Source organism: Leptodactylus fuscus, unplaced genomic scaffold (assembly GCF_031893055.1).
Source record: "Leptodactylus fuscus isolate aLepFus1 unplaced genomic scaffold, aLepFus1.hap2 HAP2_SCAFFOLD_378, whole genome shotgun sequence".
NCBI classification, from domain to species: Eukaryota; Metazoa; Chordata; class Amphibia; order Anura; family Leptodactylidae; genus Leptodactylus; species Leptodactylus fuscus.
In genome coordinates this window covers 40,669-58,991 of record NW_027440401.1, presented here as the reverse complement: position 1 = coordinate 58,991, position 18,323 = coordinate 40,669, and the positions used below count along the sequence as shown (strand labels likewise).

The 18,323-nt window shown below is 48.5% G+C and overlaps 9 non-coding genes across 9 annotated transcripts; all 9 read right to left on the bottom strand.

The window, feature by feature from the left end:
- Positions 1-100: 100 nt before the first annotated feature.
- On the bottom strand, positions 101-172 carry TRNAD-GUC (transfer RNA aspartic acid (anticodon GUC)). Its single transcript has one exon. It is a non-coding gene; the product is annotated as a tRNA-Asp (tRNA).
- Positions 173-1,770: 1,598 nt separating this feature from the next.
- On the bottom strand, positions 1,771-1,842 carry TRNAD-GUC (transfer RNA aspartic acid (anticodon GUC)). The gene has a single exon. It is a non-coding gene; the product is annotated as a tRNA-Asp (tRNA).
- Positions 1,843-3,442: 1,600 nt separating this feature from the next.
- Positions 3,443-3,514, bottom strand: TRNAD-GUC (transfer RNA aspartic acid (anticodon GUC)). Its single transcript has one exon. It is a non-coding gene; the product is annotated as a tRNA-Asp (tRNA).
- A 764-nt stretch (positions 3,515-4,278) lies between these two features.
- On the bottom strand, positions 4,279-4,350 carry TRNAD-GUC (transfer RNA aspartic acid (anticodon GUC)). The gene has a single exon. It is a non-coding gene; the product is annotated as a tRNA-Asp (tRNA).
- A 764-nt stretch (positions 4,351-5,114) lies between these two features.
- TRNAD-GUC (transfer RNA aspartic acid (anticodon GUC)) lies at positions 5,115-5,186 on the bottom strand. Its single transcript has one exon. It is a non-coding gene; the product is annotated as a tRNA-Asp (tRNA).
- A 3,271-nt stretch (positions 5,187-8,457) lies between these two features.
- Positions 8,458-8,529, bottom strand: TRNAD-GUC (transfer RNA aspartic acid (anticodon GUC)). Its single transcript has one exon. It is a non-coding gene; the product is annotated as a tRNA-Asp (tRNA).
- Positions 8,530-11,801: 3,272 nt separating this feature from the next.
- Positions 11,802-11,873, bottom strand: TRNAD-GUC (transfer RNA aspartic acid (anticodon GUC)). Its single transcript has one exon. It is a non-coding gene; the product is annotated as a tRNA-Asp (tRNA).
- A 2,437-nt stretch (positions 11,874-14,310) lies between these two features.
- On the bottom strand, positions 14,311-14,382 carry TRNAD-GUC (transfer RNA aspartic acid (anticodon GUC)). The gene has a single exon. It is a non-coding gene; the product is annotated as a tRNA-Asp (tRNA).
- Positions 14,383-17,653: 3,271 nt separating this feature from the next.
- TRNAD-GUC (transfer RNA aspartic acid (anticodon GUC)) lies at positions 17,654-17,725 on the bottom strand. The gene has a single exon. It is a non-coding gene; the product is annotated as a tRNA-Asp (tRNA).
- Positions 17,726-18,323: the final 598 nt, after the last annotated feature.

The following is an 18,323-nucleotide window of genomic DNA, read 5'->3' as shown; positions in this document are numbered from 1 at the left end:
GTACTGCCATGGATGGGCTAGGTCAAAGTGGCAACGATGAAGAGGATCCTGGGAAAGAGTTCCAGAGAAAGCAAGGCTGAGGAGAGAAAAAGAGGAAGCACTCCCCGTCGGGGAATCGAACCCCGGTCTCCCGCGTGACAGGCGGGGATACTCACCACTATACTAACGAGGAAAAAGCTGACCGCCGTGCCGATTGCGCTCCAGCCAAAGATGAGGTTTCCGCGACCGACCGGAAAGGAATGATCTATTTCATTGCGCCACTGAAATGGAAGGGTGAAGGAAAAAACACACATGTGGCAGCGGTTAATAGCAAATTGCATTGGATTTAGTCATTGACCTTTTTTTCTCAAAAGGAGGCGACATCTGGGAAAAAAAGGTGGCGGCAAAGATACGGCAGTCTTGGGACAGATGGGTCGACTCTTGGGATCTGTAAAAGTTTCGCCGTTTGCACGCCCTGAGACTTTCTGCCAAAAAGAAAAGGAAACTTCTGCAGATGATGGTGGATTCCCGTGCCATCTCATCACACTGGATTGCATGGATTTTTCAAGAAAGACTTCAAGCCTTCCTTTGGCTACTGGATCTTTGGTGACAAGATTGGCGCTTCTACAGATGATATCTTGAGTCATTTGAATGGCGAAGTCCATGGAAAGGAAACTGAAGTTGGACAAAATTAACCTTCTTTTCCCCAAAGGAAAAGTGGGTGTGGCGTGTCATTCCTGGGGACCAAGCTGTGTTTGGAAGGCGAAATGAAGGGAAAGATAGCCCGGCATTGTCGAGGTGACATGTGCGAGATGCTAGGAAGCCCGAAATGCTTTTTTGGTGTCAAACAGGAAGCTGTACTGCCATGGATGGGCTAGGTCAAAGTGGCAACGATGAAGAGGATCCTGGGAAAGAGTTCCAGAGAAAGCAAGGCTGAGGAGAGAAAAAGAGGAAGCATTCCCCGTCGGGGAATCGAACCCCGGTCTCCCGCGTGACAGGCGGGGATACTCACACTATACTAACGAGGAAAAAGCTGACCGCCGTGCCGATTGCGCTCCAGCCAAAGATGAGGTTTCCGCGACCGACCGGAAAGGAATGATCTATTTCATTGCGCCACTGAAATGGAAGGGTGAAGGAAAAAACACACATGTGGCAGCGGTTAATAGCAAATTGCATTGGATTTAGTCATTGACCTTTTTTTCTCAAAAGGAGGCGACATCTGGGAAAAAAAGGTGGCGGCAAAGATACGGCAGTCTTGGGACAGATGGGTCGACTCTTGGGATCTGTAGAAGTTTGGCCGTTTGCACGCCCTGAGACTTTCTGCCAAAAAGAAAAGGAAACTTCTGCAGATGATGGTGGATTCCCGTGCCATCTCATCACACTGGATTGCATGGATTTTTCAAGAAAGACTTCAAGCCTTCCTTTGGCTACTGGATCTTTGGTGACAAGATTGGCGCTTCTACAGATGATATCTTGAGTCATTTGAATGGCGAAGTCCATGGAAAGGAAACTGAAGTTGGACAAAATTAACCTTCTTTTCCCCAAAGGAAAAGTGGGTGTGGCGTGTCATTCCTGGGGACCAAGCTGTGTTTGGAAGGCGAAATGAAGGGAAAGATAGCCCGGCATTGTCGAGGTGACATGTGCGAGATGCTAGGAAGCCCGAAATGCTTTTTTGGTGTCAAACAGGAAGCTGTACTGCCATGGATGGGCTAGTCAAAGTGGCAACGATGAAGAGGATCCTGGGAAAGAGTTCCAGAGAAAGCAAGGCTGAGGAGAGAAAAAGAGGAAGCACTCCCCGTCGGGGAATCGAACCCCGGTCTCCCGCGTGACAGGCGGGGATACTCACCACTATACTAACGAGGAAGAAGGTGACTGCCGCGCCGATTGCGCTCCAGCCGAAGATGAGGTTTCCGCGACCGACCGGAAAGGAATGATCTATTTCATTGCGCCACTGAAATGGAAGGGTGAAGGAAAAAACACACATGTGGCAGCGGTTAATAGCAAATTGCATTGGATTTAGTCATTGACCTTTTTTTCTCAAAAGGAGGCGACATCTGGGAAAAAAAGGTGGCGGCAAAGATACGGCAGTCTTGGGACAGATGGGTCGACTCTTGGGATCTGTAGAAGTTTGGCCGTTTGCACGCCCTGAGACTTTCTGCCAAAAAGAAAAGGAAACTTCTGCAGATGATGGTGGATTCCCGTGCCATCTCATCACACTGGATTGCATGGATTTTTCAAGAAAGACTTAAAGCCTTCCTTTGGCTACTGGATCTTTGGTGACAAGATTGGCGCTTCTACAGATGATATCTTGAGTCATTTGAATGGCGAAGTCCATGGAAAGGAAACTGAAGTTGGACAAAATTAACCTTCTTTTCCCCAAAGGAAAAGTGGGTGTGGCGTGTCATTCCTGGGGACCAAGCTGTGTTTGGAAGGCGAAATGAAGGGAAAGATAGCCCGGCATTGTCGAGGTGACATGTGCGAGATGCTAGGAAGCCCGAAATGCTTTTTTGGTGTCAAACAGGAAGCTGTACTGCCATGGATGGGCTAGGTCAAAGTGGCAACGATGAAGAGGATCCTGGGAAAGAGTTCACGAGAAAGCAAGGCTGAGGAGAGAAAAAGAGGAAGCACTCCCCGTCGGGGAATCGAAACCCGGTCTCCCGCGTGACAGGCGGGGATACTCACCACTATACTAACGAGGAAGAAGCTGACCGCCACGCCGATTGCGCTCCAGCCGAAGATGAGGTTTCCGCGACCGACCGGAAAGGAATGATCTATTTCATTGCGCCACTGAAATGGAAGGGTGAAGGAAAAAACACACATGTGGCAGCGGTTAATAGCAAATTGCATTGGATTTAGTCATTGACCTTTTTTTCTCAAAAGGAGGCGACATCTGGGAAAAAAAGGTGGCGGCAAAGATACGGCAGTCTTGGGACAGATGGGTCGACTCTTGGGATCTGTAAAAGTTTGGCCGTTTGCACGCCCTGAGACTTTCTGCCAAAAAGAAAAGGAAACTTCTGCAGATGATGGTGGATTCCCGTGCCATCTCATCACACTGGATTGCATGGATTTTTCAAGAAAGACTTCAAGCCTTCCTTTGGCTACTGGATCTTTGGTGACAAGATTGGCGCTTCTACAGATGATATCTTGAGTCATTTGAATGGCGAAGTCCATGGAAAGGAAACTGAAGTTGGACAAAATTAACCTTCTTTTCCCCAAAGGAAAAGTGGGTGTGGCGTGTCATTCCTGGGGACCAAGCTGTGTTTGGAAGGCGAAATGAAGGGAAAGATAGCCCGGCATTGTCGAGGTGACATGTGCGAGATGCTAGGAAGCCCGAAATGCTTTTTTGGTGTCAAACAGGAAGCTGTACTGCCATGGATGGGCTAGGTCAAAGTGGCAACGATGAAGAGGATCCTGGGAAAGAGTTCCAGAGAAAGCAAGGCTGAGGAGAGAAAAAGAGGAAGCACTCCCCGTCGGGGAATCGAACCCCGGTCTCCCGCGTGACAGGCGGGGATACTCACCACTATACTAACGAGGAAAAAGCTGACCGCCGTGCCGATTGCGCTCCAGCCAAAGATGAGGTTTCCGCGACCGACCGGAAAGGAATGGTCTATTTCATTGCGCCACTGAAATGGAAGGGTGAAGGAAAAAACACACATGTGGCAGCGGTTAATAGCAAATTGCATTGGATTTAGTCATTGACCTTTTTTTCTCAAAAGGAGGCGACATCTGGGAAAAAAAGGTGGCGGCAAAGATACGGCAGTCTTGGGACAGATGGGTCGACTCTTGGGATCTGTAGAAGTTTGGCCGTTTGCACGCCCTGAGACTTTCTGCCAAAAAGAAAAGGAAACTTCTGCAGATGATGGTGGATTCCCGTGCCATCTCATCACACTGGATTGCATGGATTTTTCAAGAAAGACTTCAAGCCTTCCTTTGGCTACTGGATCTTTGATGACAAGATTGGCGCTTCTACAGATGATATCTTGAGTCATTTGAATGGCGAAGTCCATGGAAAGGAAACTGAAGTTGGACAAAATTAACCTTCTTTTCCCCAAAGGAAAAGTGGGTGTGGCGTGTCATTCCTGGGGACCAAGCTGTGTTTGGAAGGCGAAATGAAGGGAAAGATAGCCCGGCATTGTCGAGGTGACATGTGCGAGATGCTAGGAAGCCCGAAATGCTTTTTTGGTGTCAAACAGGAAGCTGTACTGCCATGGATGGGCTAGGTCAAAGTGGCAACGATGAAGAGGATCCTGGGAAAGAGTTCCAGAGAAAGCAAGGCTGAGGAGAGAAAAAGAGGAAGCACTCCCCGTCGGGGAATCGAACCCCGGTCTCCCGCGTGACAGGCGGGGATACTCACCACTATACTAACGAGGAAAAAGCTGACCGCCATGCCGATTGCGCTCCAGCCAAAGATGAGGTTTCCGCGACCGACCGGAAAGGAATGATCTATTTCATTGCGCCACTGAAATGGAAGGGTGAAGGAAAAAACACACATGTGGCAGCGGTTAATAGCAAATTGCATTGGATTTAGTCATTGACCTTTTTTTCTCAAAAGGAGGCGACATCTGGGAAAAAAAGGTGGCGGCAAAGATACGGCAGTCTTGGGACAGATGGGTCGACTCTTGGGATCTGTAGAAGTTTGGCCGTTTGCACGCCCTGAGACTTTCTGCCAAAAAGAAAAGGAAACTTCTGCAGATGATGGTGGATTCCCGTGCCATCTCATCACACTGGATTGCATGGATTTTTCAAGAAAGACTTCAAGCCTTCCTTTGGCTACTGGATCTTTGGTGACAAGATTGGCGCTTCTACAGATGATATCTTGAGTCATTTGAATGGCGAAGTCCATGGAAAGGAAACTGAAGTTGGACAAAATTAACCTTCTTTTCCCCAAAGGAAAAGTGGGTGTGGCGTGTCATTCCTGGGGACCAAGCTGTGTTTGGAAGGCGAAATGAAGGGAAAGATAGCCCGGCATTGTCGAGGTGACATGTGCGAGATGCTAGGAAGCCCGAAATGCTTTTTTGGTGTCAAACAGGAAGCTGTACTGCCATGGATGGGCTAGGTCAAAGTGGCAACGATGAAGAGGATCCTGGGAAAGAGTTCCAGAGAAAGCAAGGCTGAGGAGAGAAAAAGAGGAAGCACTCCCCGTCGGGGAATCGAACCCCGGTCTCCCGCGTGACAGGCGGGGATACTCACCACTATACTAACGAGGAAGAAGGTGACCGCCGCGCCGATTGCGCTCCAGCCGAAGATGAGGTTTCCGCGACCGACCGGAAAGGAATGATCTATTTCATTGCGCCACTGAAATGGAAGGGTGAAGGAAAAAACACACATGTGGCAGCGGTTAATAGCAAATTGCATTGGATTTAGTCATTGACCTTTTTTTCTCAAAAGGAGGCGACATCTGGGAAAAAAAGGTGGCGGCAAAGATACGGCAGTCTTGGGACAGATGGGTCGACTCTTGGGATCTGTAGAAGTTTGGCCGTTTGCACGCCCCGAGACTTTCTGCCAAAAAGAAAAGGAAACTTCTGCAGATGATGGTGGATTCCCGTGCCATCTCATCACACTGGATTGCATGGATTTTTCAAGAAAGACTTAAAGCCTTCCTTTGGCTATTGGATCTTTGGTGACAAGATTGGCGCTTCTACAGATGATATCTTAAGTCATTTGAATGGCGTAGTCCATGGAAAGGAAACTGAAGTTGGACAAAATTAACCTTCTTTTCCCCAAAGGAAAAGTGGGTGTGGCGTGTCATTCCTAGGGACCAAGCTGTGTTTGGAAGGCGAAATGAAGGGAAAGATAGCCCGGCATTGTCGAGGTGACATGTGCGAGATGCTAGGAAGCCCAAAATGCTTTTTTGGTGTCAAACAGGAAGCTATACTGCCATGGATGGGCTAGGTCAAAGTGGCAACGATGAAGAGGATCCTGGGAAAGAGTTCCAGAGAAAGCAAGGCTGAGGAGAGAAAAAGAGGAAGCACTCCCCGTTGGGGAATCGAACCCCGGTCTCCCGCGTGACAGGCGGGGATACTCACCACTATACTAACGAGGAAGAAGCTGACCACCGTGCCGATTGCGCTCCAGCCGAAGATGAGGTTTCCGCGACCGACCGGAAAGGAATGATCTATTTCATTGCGCCACTGAAATGGAAGGGTGAAGGAAAAAACACACATGTGGCAGCGGTTAATAGCAAGTTGCATTGGATTTAATCATTGACCTTTTTTTCTCAAAAGGAGGCGACATCTGGGAAAAAAAGGTGGCGGCAAAGATACGGCAGTCTTGGGACAGATGGGTCGACTCTTGGGATCTGTAGAAGTTTGGCCGTTTGCACGCCCTGAGACTTTCTGCCAAAAAGAAAAGGAAACTTCTGCAGATGATGGTGGATTCCCGCGCCATCTCATCACACTGGATTGCATGGATTTTTCAAGAAAGACTTCAAGCCTTCCTTTGGCTACTGGATCTTTGGTGACAAGATTGGCGCTTCTACAGATGATATCTTGAGTCATTTGAATGGCGAAGTCCATGGAAAGGAAACTGAAGTTGGACAAAATTAACCTTCTTTTCCCCAAAGGAAAAGTGGGTGTGGCGTGTCATTCCTGGGGACCAAGCTGTGTTTGTAAAGGCGAAATGAAGGGAAAGATAGCCCGGCATTGTCGAGGTGACATGTGCGAGATGTTAGGAAGCCCGAAATGCTTTTTTGGTGTCAAACAGGAAGCTGTACTGCCATGGATGGGCTAGGTCAAAGTGGCAACGATGAAGAGGATCCTGGGAAAGAGTTCCAGAGAAAGCAAGGCTGAGGAGAGAAAAAGAGGAAGCACTCCCCGTCGGGGAATCGAAACCCGGTCTCCCGCGTGACAGGCGGGGATACTCACCACTATACTAACGAGGAAGAAGCTGACCGCCACGCCGATTGCGCTCCAGCCGAAGATGAGGTTTCCGCGACCGACCGGAAAGGAATGATCTATTTCATTGCGCCACTGAAATGGAAGGGTGAAGGAAAAAACACACATGTGGCAGCGGTTAATAGCAAATTGCATTGGATTTAGTCATTGACCTTTTTTTCTCAAAAGGAGGCGACATCTGGGAAAAAAAGGTGGCGGCAAAGATACGGCAGTCTTGGGACAGATGGGTCGACTCTTGGGATCTGTAAAAGTTTCGCCGTTTGCACGCCCTGAGACTTTCTGCCAAAAAGAAAAGGAAACTTCTGCAGATGATGGTGGATTCCCGTGCCATCTCATCACACTGGATTGCATGGATTTTTCAAGAAAGACTTCAAGCCTTCCTTTGGCTACTGGATCTTTGGTGACAAGATTGGCGCTTCTACAGATGATATCTTGAGTCATTTGAATGGCGAAGTCCATGGAAAGGAAACTGAAGTTGGACAAAATTAACCTTCTTTTCCCCAAAGGAAAAGTGGGTGTGGCGTGTCATTCCTAGGGACCAAGCTGTGTTTGGAAGGCGAAATGAAGGGAAAGATAGCCCGGCATTGTCGAGGTGACATGTGCGAGATGCTAGGAAGCCCGAAATGCTTTTTTGGTGTCAAACAGGAAGCTGTACTGCCATGGATGGGCTAGGTCAAAGTGGCAACGATGAAGAGGATCCTGGGAAAGAGTTCCAGAGAAAGCAAGGCTGAGGAGAGAAAAAGAGGAAGCATTCCCCGTCGGGGAATCGAACCCCGGTCTCCCGCGTGACAGGCGGGGATACTCACACTATACTAACGAGGAAAAAGCTGACCGCCGTGCCGATTGCGCTCCAGCCAAAGATGAGGTTTCCGCGACCGACCGGAAAGGAATGATCTATTTCATTGCGCCACTGAAATGGAAGGGTGAAGGAAAAAACACACATGTGGCAGCGGTTAATAGCAAATTGCATTGGATTTAGTCATTGACCTTTTTTTCTCAAAAGGAGGCGACATCTGGGAAAAAAAGGTGGCGGCAAAGATACGGCAGTCTTGGGACAGATGGGTCGACTCTTGGGATCTGTAAAAGTTTCGCCGTTTGCACGCCCTGAGACTTTCTGCCAAAAAGAAAAGGAAACTTCTGCAGATGATGGTGGATTCCCGTGCCATCTCATCACACTGGATTGCATGGATTTTTCAAGAAAGACTTCAAGCCTTCCTTTGGCTACTGGATCTTTGGTGACAAGATTGGCGCTTCTACAGATGATATCTTGAGTCATTTGAATGGCGAAGTCCATGGAAAGGAAACTGAAGTTGGACAAAATTAACCTTCTTTTCCCCAAAGGAAAAGTGGGTGTGGCGTGTCATTCCTGGGGACCAAGCTGTGTTTGGAAGGCGAAATGAAGGGAAAGATAGCCCGGCATTGTCGAGGTGACATGTGCGAGATGCTAGGAAGCCCGAAATGCTTTTTTGGTGTCAAACAGGAAGCTGTACTGCCATGGATGGGCTAGTCAAAGTGGCAACGATGAAGAGGATCCTGGGAAAGAGTTCCAGAGAAAGCAAGGCTGAGGAGAGAAAAAGAGGAAGCACTCCCCGTCGGGGAATCGAACCCCGGTCTCCCGCGTGACAGGCGGGGATACTCACCACTATACTAACGAGGAAGAAGGTGACCGCCGCGCCGATTGCGCTCCAGCCGAAGATGAGGTTTCCGCGACCGACCGGAAAGGAATGATCTATTTCATTGCGCCACTGAAATGGAAGGGTGAAGGAAAAACACACATGTGGCAGCGGTTAATAGCAAATTGCATTGGATTTAGTCATTGACCTTTTTTTCTCAAAAGGAGGCGACATCTGGGAAAAAAAGGTGGCGGCAAAGATACGGCAGTCTTGGGACAGATGGGTCGACTCTTGGGATCTGTAGAAGTTTGGCCGTTTGCACGCCCTGAGACTTTCTGCCAAAAAGAAAAGGAAACTTCTGCAGATGATGGTGGATTCCCGTGCCATCTCATCACACTGGATTGCATGGATTTTTCAAGAAAGACTTAAAGCCTTCCTTTGGCTACTGGATCTTTGGTGACAAGATTGGCGCTTCTACAGATGATATCTTAAGTCATTTGAATGGCGTAGTCCATGGAAAGGAAACTGAAGTTGGACAAAATTAACCTTCTTTTCCCCAAAGGAAAAGTGGGTGTGGCGTGTCATTCCTAGGGACCAAGCTGTGTTTGGAAGGCGAAATGAAGGGAAAGATAGCCCGGCATTGTCGAGGTGACATGTGCGAGATGCTAGGAAGCCCAAAATGCTTTTTTGGTGTCAAACAGGAAGCTGTACTGCCATGGATGGGCTAGGTCAAAGTGGCAACGATGAAGAGGATCCTGGGAAAGAGTTCCAGAGAAAGCAAGGCTGAGGAGAGAAAAAGAGGAAGCACTCCCCGTCGGGGAATCGAAACCCGGTCTCCCGCGTGACAGGCGGGGATACTCACCACTTTACTAACAAGGAAGAAGCTGACCGCCACGCCGATTGCGCTCCAGCCGAAGATGAGGTTTCCGCGACCGACCGGAAAGGAATGATCTATTTCATTGCGCCACTGAAATGGAAGGGTGAAGGAAAAAACACACATGTGGCAGCGGTTAATAGCAAATTGCATTGGATTTAGTCATTGACCTTTTTTTCTCAAAAGGAGGCGACATCTGGGAAAAAAAGGTGGCGGCAAAGATACGGCAGTCTTGGGACAGATGGGTCGACTCTTGGGATCTGTAGAAGTTTGGCCGTTTGCACGCCCTGAGACTTTCTGCCAAAAAGAAAAGGAAACTTCTGCATATGATGGTGGATTCCCGCGCCATCTCATCACACTGGATTGCATGGATTTTTCAAGAAAGACTTCAAGCCTTCCTTTGGCTACTGGATCTTTGGTGACAAGATTGGCGCTTCTACAGATGATATCTTGAGTCATTTGAATGGCGAAGTCCATGGAAAGGAAACTGAAGTTGGACAAAATTAACCTTCTTTTCCCCAAAGGAAAAGTGGGTGTGGCGTGTCATTCCTGGGGACCAAGCTGTGTTTGTAAAGGCGAAATGAAGGGAAAGATAGCCCGGCATTGTCGAGGTGACATGTGCGAGATGCTAGGAAGCCCGAAATGCTTTTTTGGTGTCAAACAGGAAGCTGTACTGCCATGGATGGGCTAGGTCAAAGTGGCAACGATGAAGAGGATCCTGGGAAAGAGTTCCAGAGAAAGCAAGGCTGAGGAGAGAAAAAGAGGAAGCACTCCCCGTCGGGGAATCGAAACCCGGTCTCCCGCGTGACAGGTGGGGATACTCACCACTATACTAACGAGGAAGAAGCTGACTGCCACGCAGATTGCGCTCCAGCCGAAGATGAGGTTTCCGCGACCGACCGGAAAGGAATGATCTATTTCATTGCGCCACTGAAATGGAAGGGTGAAGGAAAAAACACACATGTGGCAGCGGTTAATAGCAAATTGCATTGGATTTAGTCATTGACCTTTTTTTCTCAAAAGGAGGCGACATCTGGGAAAAAAAGGTGGCGGCAAAGATACGGCAGTCTTGGGACAGATGGGTCGACTCTTGGGATCTGTAAAAGTTTCGCCGTTTGCACGCCCTGAGACTTTCTGCCAAAAAGAAAAGGAAATTTCTGCAGATGATGGTGGATTCCCGTGCCATCTCATCACACTGGATTGCATGGATTTTTCAAGAAAGACTTCAAGCCTTCCTTTGGCTACTGGATCTTTGGTGACAAGATTGGCGCTTCTACAGATGATATCTTGAGTCATTTGAATGGCGAAGTCCATGGAAAGGAAACTGAAGTTGGACAAAATTAACCTTCTTTTCCCCAAAGGAAAAGTGGGTGTGGCGTGTCATTCCTGGGGACCAAGCTGTGTTTGGAAGGCGAAATGAAGGGAAAGATAGCCCGGCATTGTCGAGGTGACATGTGCGAGATGCTAGGAAGCCCGAAATGCTTTTTTGGTGTCAAACAGGAAGCTGTACTGCCATGGATGGGCTAGGTCAAAGTGGCAATGATGAAGAGGATCCTGGGAAAGAGTTCCAGAGAAAGCAAGGCTGAGGAGAGAAAAAGAGGAAGCACTCCCCGTCGGGGAATGGAACCCCGGTCTCCCGCGTGACAGGCGGGGATACTCACCACTATACTAACGAGGAAGAAGGTGACCGCCGCGCCGATTGCGCTCCAGCCGAAGATGAGGTTTCCGCGACCGACCGGAAAGGAATGATCTATTTCATTGCGCCACTGAAATGGAAGGGTGAAGGAAAAAACACACATGTGGCAGCGGTTAATAGCAAATTGCATTGGATTTAGTCATTGACCTTTTTTTCTCAAAAGGAGGCGACATCTGGGAAAAAAAGGTGGCGGCAAAGATACGGCAGTCTTGGGACAGATGGGTCGACTCTTGGGATCTGTAGAAGTTTGGCCGTTTGCACGCCCTGAGACTTTCTGCCAAAAAGAAAAGGAAACTTCTGCAGATGATGGTGGATTCCCGTGCCATCTCATCACACTGGATTGCATGGATTTTTCAAGAAAGACTTAAAGCCTTCCTTTGGCTACTGGATCTTTGGTGACAAGATTGGCGCTTTTACAGATGATATCTTAAGTCATTTGAATGGCGTAGTCCTTGGAAAGGAAACTGAAGTTGGACAATATTAACCTTCTTTTCCCCAAAGGAAATGTGGGTGTGGCGTGTCATTCCTAGGGACCAAGCTGTATTTGGAAGGCGAAATGAAGGGAAAGATAGCCCGGCATTGTCGAGGTGACATGTGCGAGATGCTGGGAAGCCCGAAATGCTTTTTTGGTGTCAAACAGGAAGCTGTACTGCCATGGATGGGCTAGGTCAAAGTGGCAACGATGAAGAGGATCCTGGGAAAGAGTTCCAGAGAAAGCAAGGCTGAGGAGAGAAAAAGAGGAAGCACTCCCCGTCGGGGAATCGAACCCCGGTCTCCCGCGTGACAGGCGGGGATACTCACCACTATACTAACGAGGAAGAAGCTGACCGCCGTGCCGATTGCGCTCCAGCCGAAGATGAGGTTTCCGCGACCGACCGGAAAGGAATGATCTATTTCATTGCGCCACTGAAATGGAAGGGTGAAGGAAAAAACACACATGTGGCAGCGGTTAATAGCAAGTTGCATTGGATTTAGTCATTGACCTTTTTTTCTCAAAAGGAGGCGACATCTGGGAAAAAAAGGTGGCGGCAAAGATACGGCAGTCTTGGGACAGATGGGTCGACTCTTGGGATCTGTAGAAGTTTGGCCGTTTGCACGCCCTGAGACTTTCTGCCAAAAAGAAAAGGAAACTTCTGCAGATGATGGTGGATTCCCGCGCCATCTCATCACACTGGATTGCATGGATTTTTCAAGAAAGACTTCAAGCCTTCCTTTGGCTACTGGATCTTTGGTGACAAGATTGGCGCTTCTACAGATGATATCTTGAGTCATTTGAATGGCGAAGTCCATGGAAAGGAAACTGAAGTTGGACAAAATTAACCTTCTTTTCCCCAAAGGAAAAGTGGGTGTGGCGTGTCATTCCTGGGGACCAAGCTGTGTTTGTAAAGGCGAAATGAAGGGAAAGATAGCCCGGCATTGTCGAGGTGACATGTGCGAGATGCTAGGAAGCCCGAAATGCTTTTTTGGTGTCAAACAGGAAGCTGTACTGCCATGGATGGGCTAGGTCAAAGTGGCAACGATGAAGAGGATCCTGGGAAAGAGGTCCAGAGAAAGCAAGGCTGAGGAGAGAAAAAGAGGAAGCACTCCCCGTCGGGGAATCGAAACCCGGTCTCCCGCGTGACAGGTGGGGATACTCACCACTATACTAACGAGGAAGAAGCTGACCGCCACGCCGATTGCGCTCCAGCCGAAGATGAGGTTTCCGCGACCGACCGGAAAGGAATGATCTATTTCATTGTGCCACTGAAATGGAAGGGTGAAGGAAAAAACACACATGTGGCAGCGGTTAATAGCAAATTGCATTGGATTTAGTCATTGACCTTTTTTTCTCAAAAGGAGGCGACATCTGGGAAAAAAAGGTGGCGGCAAAGATACGGCAGTCTTGGGACAGATGGGTCGACTCTTGGGATCTGTAAAAGTTTCGCCGTTTGCACGCCCTGAGACTTTCTGCCAAAAAGAAAAGGAAACTTCTGCAGATGATGGTGGATTCCCGTGCCATCTCATCACACTGGATTGCATGGATTTTTCAAGAAAGACTTCAAGCCTTCCTTTGGCTACTGGATCTTTGGTGACAAGATTGGCGCTTCTACAGATGATATCTTGAGTCATTTGAATGGCGAAGTCCATGGAAAGGAAACTGAAGTTGGACAAAATTAACCTTGTTTTCCCCAAAGGAAAAGTGGGTGTGGCGTGTCATTCCTGGGGACCAAGCTGTGTTTGGAAGGCGAAATGAAGGGAAAGATAGCCCGGCATTGTCGAGGTGACATGTGCGAGATGCTAGGAAGCCCGAAATGCTTTTTTGGTGTCAAACAGGAAGCTGTACTGCCATGGATGGGCTAGGTCAAAGTGGCAACGATGAAGAGGATCCTGGGAAAGAGTTCCAGAGAAAGCAAGGCTGAGGAGAGAAAAAGAGGAAGCACTCCCTGTCGGGGAATCGAACCCCGGTCTCCCGCGTGACAGGCGGGGATACTCACCACTATACTAACGAGGAAAAAGCTGACCGCCGTGCCGATTGCGCTCCAGCCAAAGATGAGGTTTCCGCGACCGACCGGAAAGGAATGATCTATTTCATTGCGCCACTGAAATGGAAGGGTGAAGGAAAAAACACACATGTGGCAGCGGTTAATAGCAAATTGCATTGGATTTAGTCATTGACCTTTTTTTCTCAAAAGGAGGCGACATCTGGGAAAAAAAGGTGGCGGCAAAGATACAGCAGTCTTGGGACAGATGGGTCGACTCTTGGGATCTGTAAAAGTTTGGCCGTTTGCACGCCCTGAGACTTTCTGCCAAAAAGAAAAGGAAACTTCTGCAGATGATGGTGGATTCCCGTGCCATCTCATCACACTGGATTGCATGGATTTTTCAAGAAAGACTTCAAGCCTTCCTTTGGCTACTGGATCTTTGGTGACAAGATTGTCGCTTCTACAGATGATATCTTGAGTCATTTGAATGGCGAAGTCCATGGAAAGGAAACTGAAGTTGGACAAAATTAACCTTCTTTTCCCCAAAGGAAAAGTGGGTGTGGCGTGTCATTCCTGGGGACCAAGCTGTGTTTGGAAGGCGAAATGAAGGGAAAGATAGCCCGGCATTGTCGAGGTGACGTGTGCGAGATGCTAGGAAGCCCGAAATGCTTTTTTGGTGTCAAACAGGAAGCTGTACTGCCATGGATGGGCTAGGTCAAAGTGGCAACGATGAAGAGGATCCTGGGAAAGAGTTCCAGAGAAAGCAAGGCTGAGGAGAGAAAAAGAGGAAGCACTCCCCGTCGGGGAATCGAACCCCGGTCTCCCGCGTGACAGGCGGGGATACTCACCACTATACTAACGAGGAAAAAGCTGACCGCCGTGCCGATTGCGCTCCAGCCAAAGATGAGGTTTCCGCGACCGACCGGAAAGGAATGATCTATTTCATTGCACCACTGAAATGGAAGGGTGAAGGAAAAAACACACATGTGGCAGCGGTTAATAGCAAATTGCATTGGATTTAGTCATTGACCTTTTTTTCTCAAAAGGAGGCGACATCTGGGAAAAAAAGGTGGCGGCAAAGATACAGCAGTCTTGGGACAGATGGGTCGACTCTTGGGATCTGTAAAAGTTTGGCCGTTTGCACGCCCTGAGACTTTCTGCCAAAAAGAAAAGGAAACTTCTGCAGATGATGGTGGATTCCCGTGCCATCTCATCACACTGGATTGCATGGATTTTTCAAGAAAGACTTCAAGCCTTCCTTTGGCTACTGGATCTTTGGTGACAAGATTGGCGCTTCTACAGATGATATCTTGAGTCATTTGAATGGCGAAGTCCATGGAAAGGAAACTGAAGTTGGACAAAATTAACCTTCTTTTCCCCAAAGGAAAAGTGGGTGTGGCGTGTCATTCCTGGGGACCAAGCTGTGTTTGGAAGGCGAAATGAAGGGAAAGATAGCCCGGCATTGTCGAGGTGACATGTGCGAGATGCTAGGAAGCCCGAAATGCTTTTTTGGTGTCAAACAGGAAGCTGTACTGCCATGGATGGGCTAGGTCAAAGTGGCAACGATGAAGAGGATCCTGGGAAAGAGTTCCAGAGAAAGCAAGGCTGAGGAGAGAAAAAGAGAAAGCACTGCCCGTTGGGGGAATCGAACCCCGGTCTCCCGCGTGACAGGCGGGGATACTCACCACTATACTAATGAGGAAGAAGATGACTACTGTGCCGATTGTGCTCCAGCCGAAGATGAGGTTTCCGCGACCGACCGGAAAGGAATGATCTATTTCATTGCGCCCCTGAAATGGAAGGGTGAAGGAAAAAACACACATGTGGCAGCGGTTAATAGCAAATTGCATTGGATTTAGTCATTGACCTTTTTTTCTCAAAAGGAGGTGACATCTGGGAAAAAAAGGTGGCGGCAAAGATACGGCAGTCTTGGGACAGATGGGTCGACTCTTGGGATCTGTAGAAGTTTGGCCGTTTGCACGCCCTGAGACTTTCTGCCAAAAAGAAAAGGAAACTTCTGCAGATGATGGTGGATTCCCGTGCCATCTCATCACACTGGATTGCATGGATTTTTCAAGAAAGACTTCAAGCCTTCCTTTGGCTACTGGATCTTTGGTGACAAGATGGCGCTTCTACAGATGATATCTTGAGTCATTTGAATGGCGAAGTCCATGGAAAGGAAACTGAAGTTGGACAAAATTAACCTTCTTTTCCCCAAAGGAAAAGTGGGTGTGGCGTGTCATTCCTGGGGACCAAGCTGTGTTTGGAAGGCGAAATGAAGGGAAAGATAGCCCGGCATTGTCGAGGTGACATGTGCGAGATGCTAGGAAGCCCGAAATGCTTTTTTGGTGTCAAACAGGAAGCTATACTGCCATGGATGGGCTAGGTCAAAGTGGCAACGATGAAGAGGATCCTGGGAAAGAGTTCCAGAGAAAGCAAGGCTGAGGAGAGAAAAAGAGGAAGCACTCCCCGTCGGGGAATCGAACCCCGGTCTCCCGCGTGACAGGCGGGGATACTCACCACTATACTAATGAGGAAGAAGGTGACTGCCGCGCCGATTGCGCTCCAGCCGAAGATGAGGTTTCCGCGACCGACCGGAAGGGAATGATCTATTTCATTGCGCCACTGAAATGGAAGGGTGAAGGAAAAAACACACATGTGGCAGCGGTTAATAGCAAATTGCATTGGATTTAGTCATTGACCTTTTTTTCTCAAAAGGAGGCGACATCTGGGAAAAAAAGGTGGCGGCAAAGATACGGCAGTCTTGGGACAGATGGGTCGACTCTTGGGATCTGTAGAAGTTTGGCCGTTTGCACGCCCTGAGACTTTCTGCCAAAAAGAAAAGGAAACTTCTGCAGATGATGGTGGATTCCCGTGCCATCTCATCACACTGGATTGCATGGATTTTTCAAGAAAGACTTCAAGCCTTCCTTTGGCTACTGGATCTTTGGTGACAAGATTGGCGCTTCTACAGATGATATCTTGAGTCATTTGAATGGCGAAGTCCATGGAAAGGAAACTGAAGTTGGACAAAATTAACCTTCTTTTCCCCAAAGGAAAAGTGGGTGTGGCGTGTCATTCCTGGGGACCAAGCTGTGTTTGGAAGGCGAAATGAAGGGAAAGATAGCCCGGCATTGTCGAGGTGACATGTGCGAGATGCTAGGAAGCCCGAAATGCTTTTTTGGTGTCAAACAGGAAGCTGTACTGCCATGGATGGGCTAGGTCAAAGTGGCAACGATGAAGAGGATCCTGGGAAAGAGTTCCAGAGAAAGCAAGGCTGAGGAGAGAAAAAGAGGAAGCACTCCCCGTCGGGGAATCGAAACCCGGTCTCCCGCGTGACAGGTGGGGATACTCACCACTATACTAACGAGGAAGAAGCTGACTGCTACGCCGATTGCGTTCCAGCCGAAGATGAGGTTTCCGCGACCGACCGGAAAGGAATGATCTATTTCATTGCGCCACTGAAATGGAAGGGTGAAGGAAAAAACACACATGTGGCAGCGGTTAATAGCAAATTGCATTGGATTTAGTCATTGACCTTTTTTTCTCAAAAGGAGGCGACATCTGGGAAAAAAAGGTGGCGGCAAAGATACGGCAGTCTTGGGACAGATGGGTCGACTCTTGGGATCTGTAAAAGTTTGGCCGTTTGCACGCCCTGAGACTTTCTGCCAAAAAGAAAAGGAAACTTCTGCAGATGATGGTGGATTCCCGTGCCATCTCATCACACTGGATTGCATGGATTTTTCAAGAAAGACTTCAAGCCTTCCTTTGGTACTGGATCTTTGGTGACAAGATTGGCGCTTCTACAGATGATATCTTGAGTCATTTGAATGGCGAAGTCCATGGAAAGGAAACTGAAGTTGGACAAAATTAACCTTCTTTTCCCCAAAGGAAAAGTGGGTATGGCGTGTCATTCCTGGGGACCAAGCTGTGTTTGGAAGGCGAAATGAAGGGAAAGATAGCCCGGCATTGTCGAGGTGACATGTGCGAGATGCTAGGAAGCCCGAAATGCTTTTTTGGTGTCAAACAGGAAGTTGTACTGCCATGGATGGGCGAGGTCAAAGTGGCAACGATGAAGAGGATCCTGGGAAAGAGTTCCAGAGAAAGCAAGGCTGAGGAGAGAAAAAGAGGAAGCACTCCCCGTCGGGGAATCGAACCCCGGTCTCCCGCGTGACAGGCGGGGATACTCACCACTATACTAACGAGGAAGATGCTGACCACCGCACCGATTGCGCTCCAGCCGAAGATGAGGTTTCCGCGACCGACCGGAAAGGAATGATCTATTTCATTGCGCCACTGAAATGGAAGGGTGAAGGAAAAAACACACATGTGGCAGCGGTTAATAGCAAATTGCATTGGATTTAGTCATTGACCTTTTTTTCTCAAAAGGAGGCGACATCTGGGAAAAAAAGGTGGCGGCAAAGATACGGCAGTCTTGGGACAGATGGGTCGACTCTTGGGATCTGTAAAAGTTTCGCCGTTTGCACGCCCTGAGACTTTCTGCCAAAAAGAAAAGGAAATTTCTGCAGATGATGGTGGATTCCCGTGCCATCTCATCACACTGGATTGCATGGATTTTTCAAGAAAGACTTCAAGCCTTCCTTTGGCTACTGGATCTTTGGTGACAAGATTGGCGCTTCTACAGATGATATCTTGAGTCATTTGAATGGCGAAGTCCATGGAAAGGAAACTGAAGTTGGACAAAATTAACCTTCTTTTCCCCAAAGGAAAAGTGGGTGTGGCGTGTCATTCCTGGGGACCAAGCTGTGTTTGGAAGGCGAAATGAAGGGAAAGATAGCCCGGCAT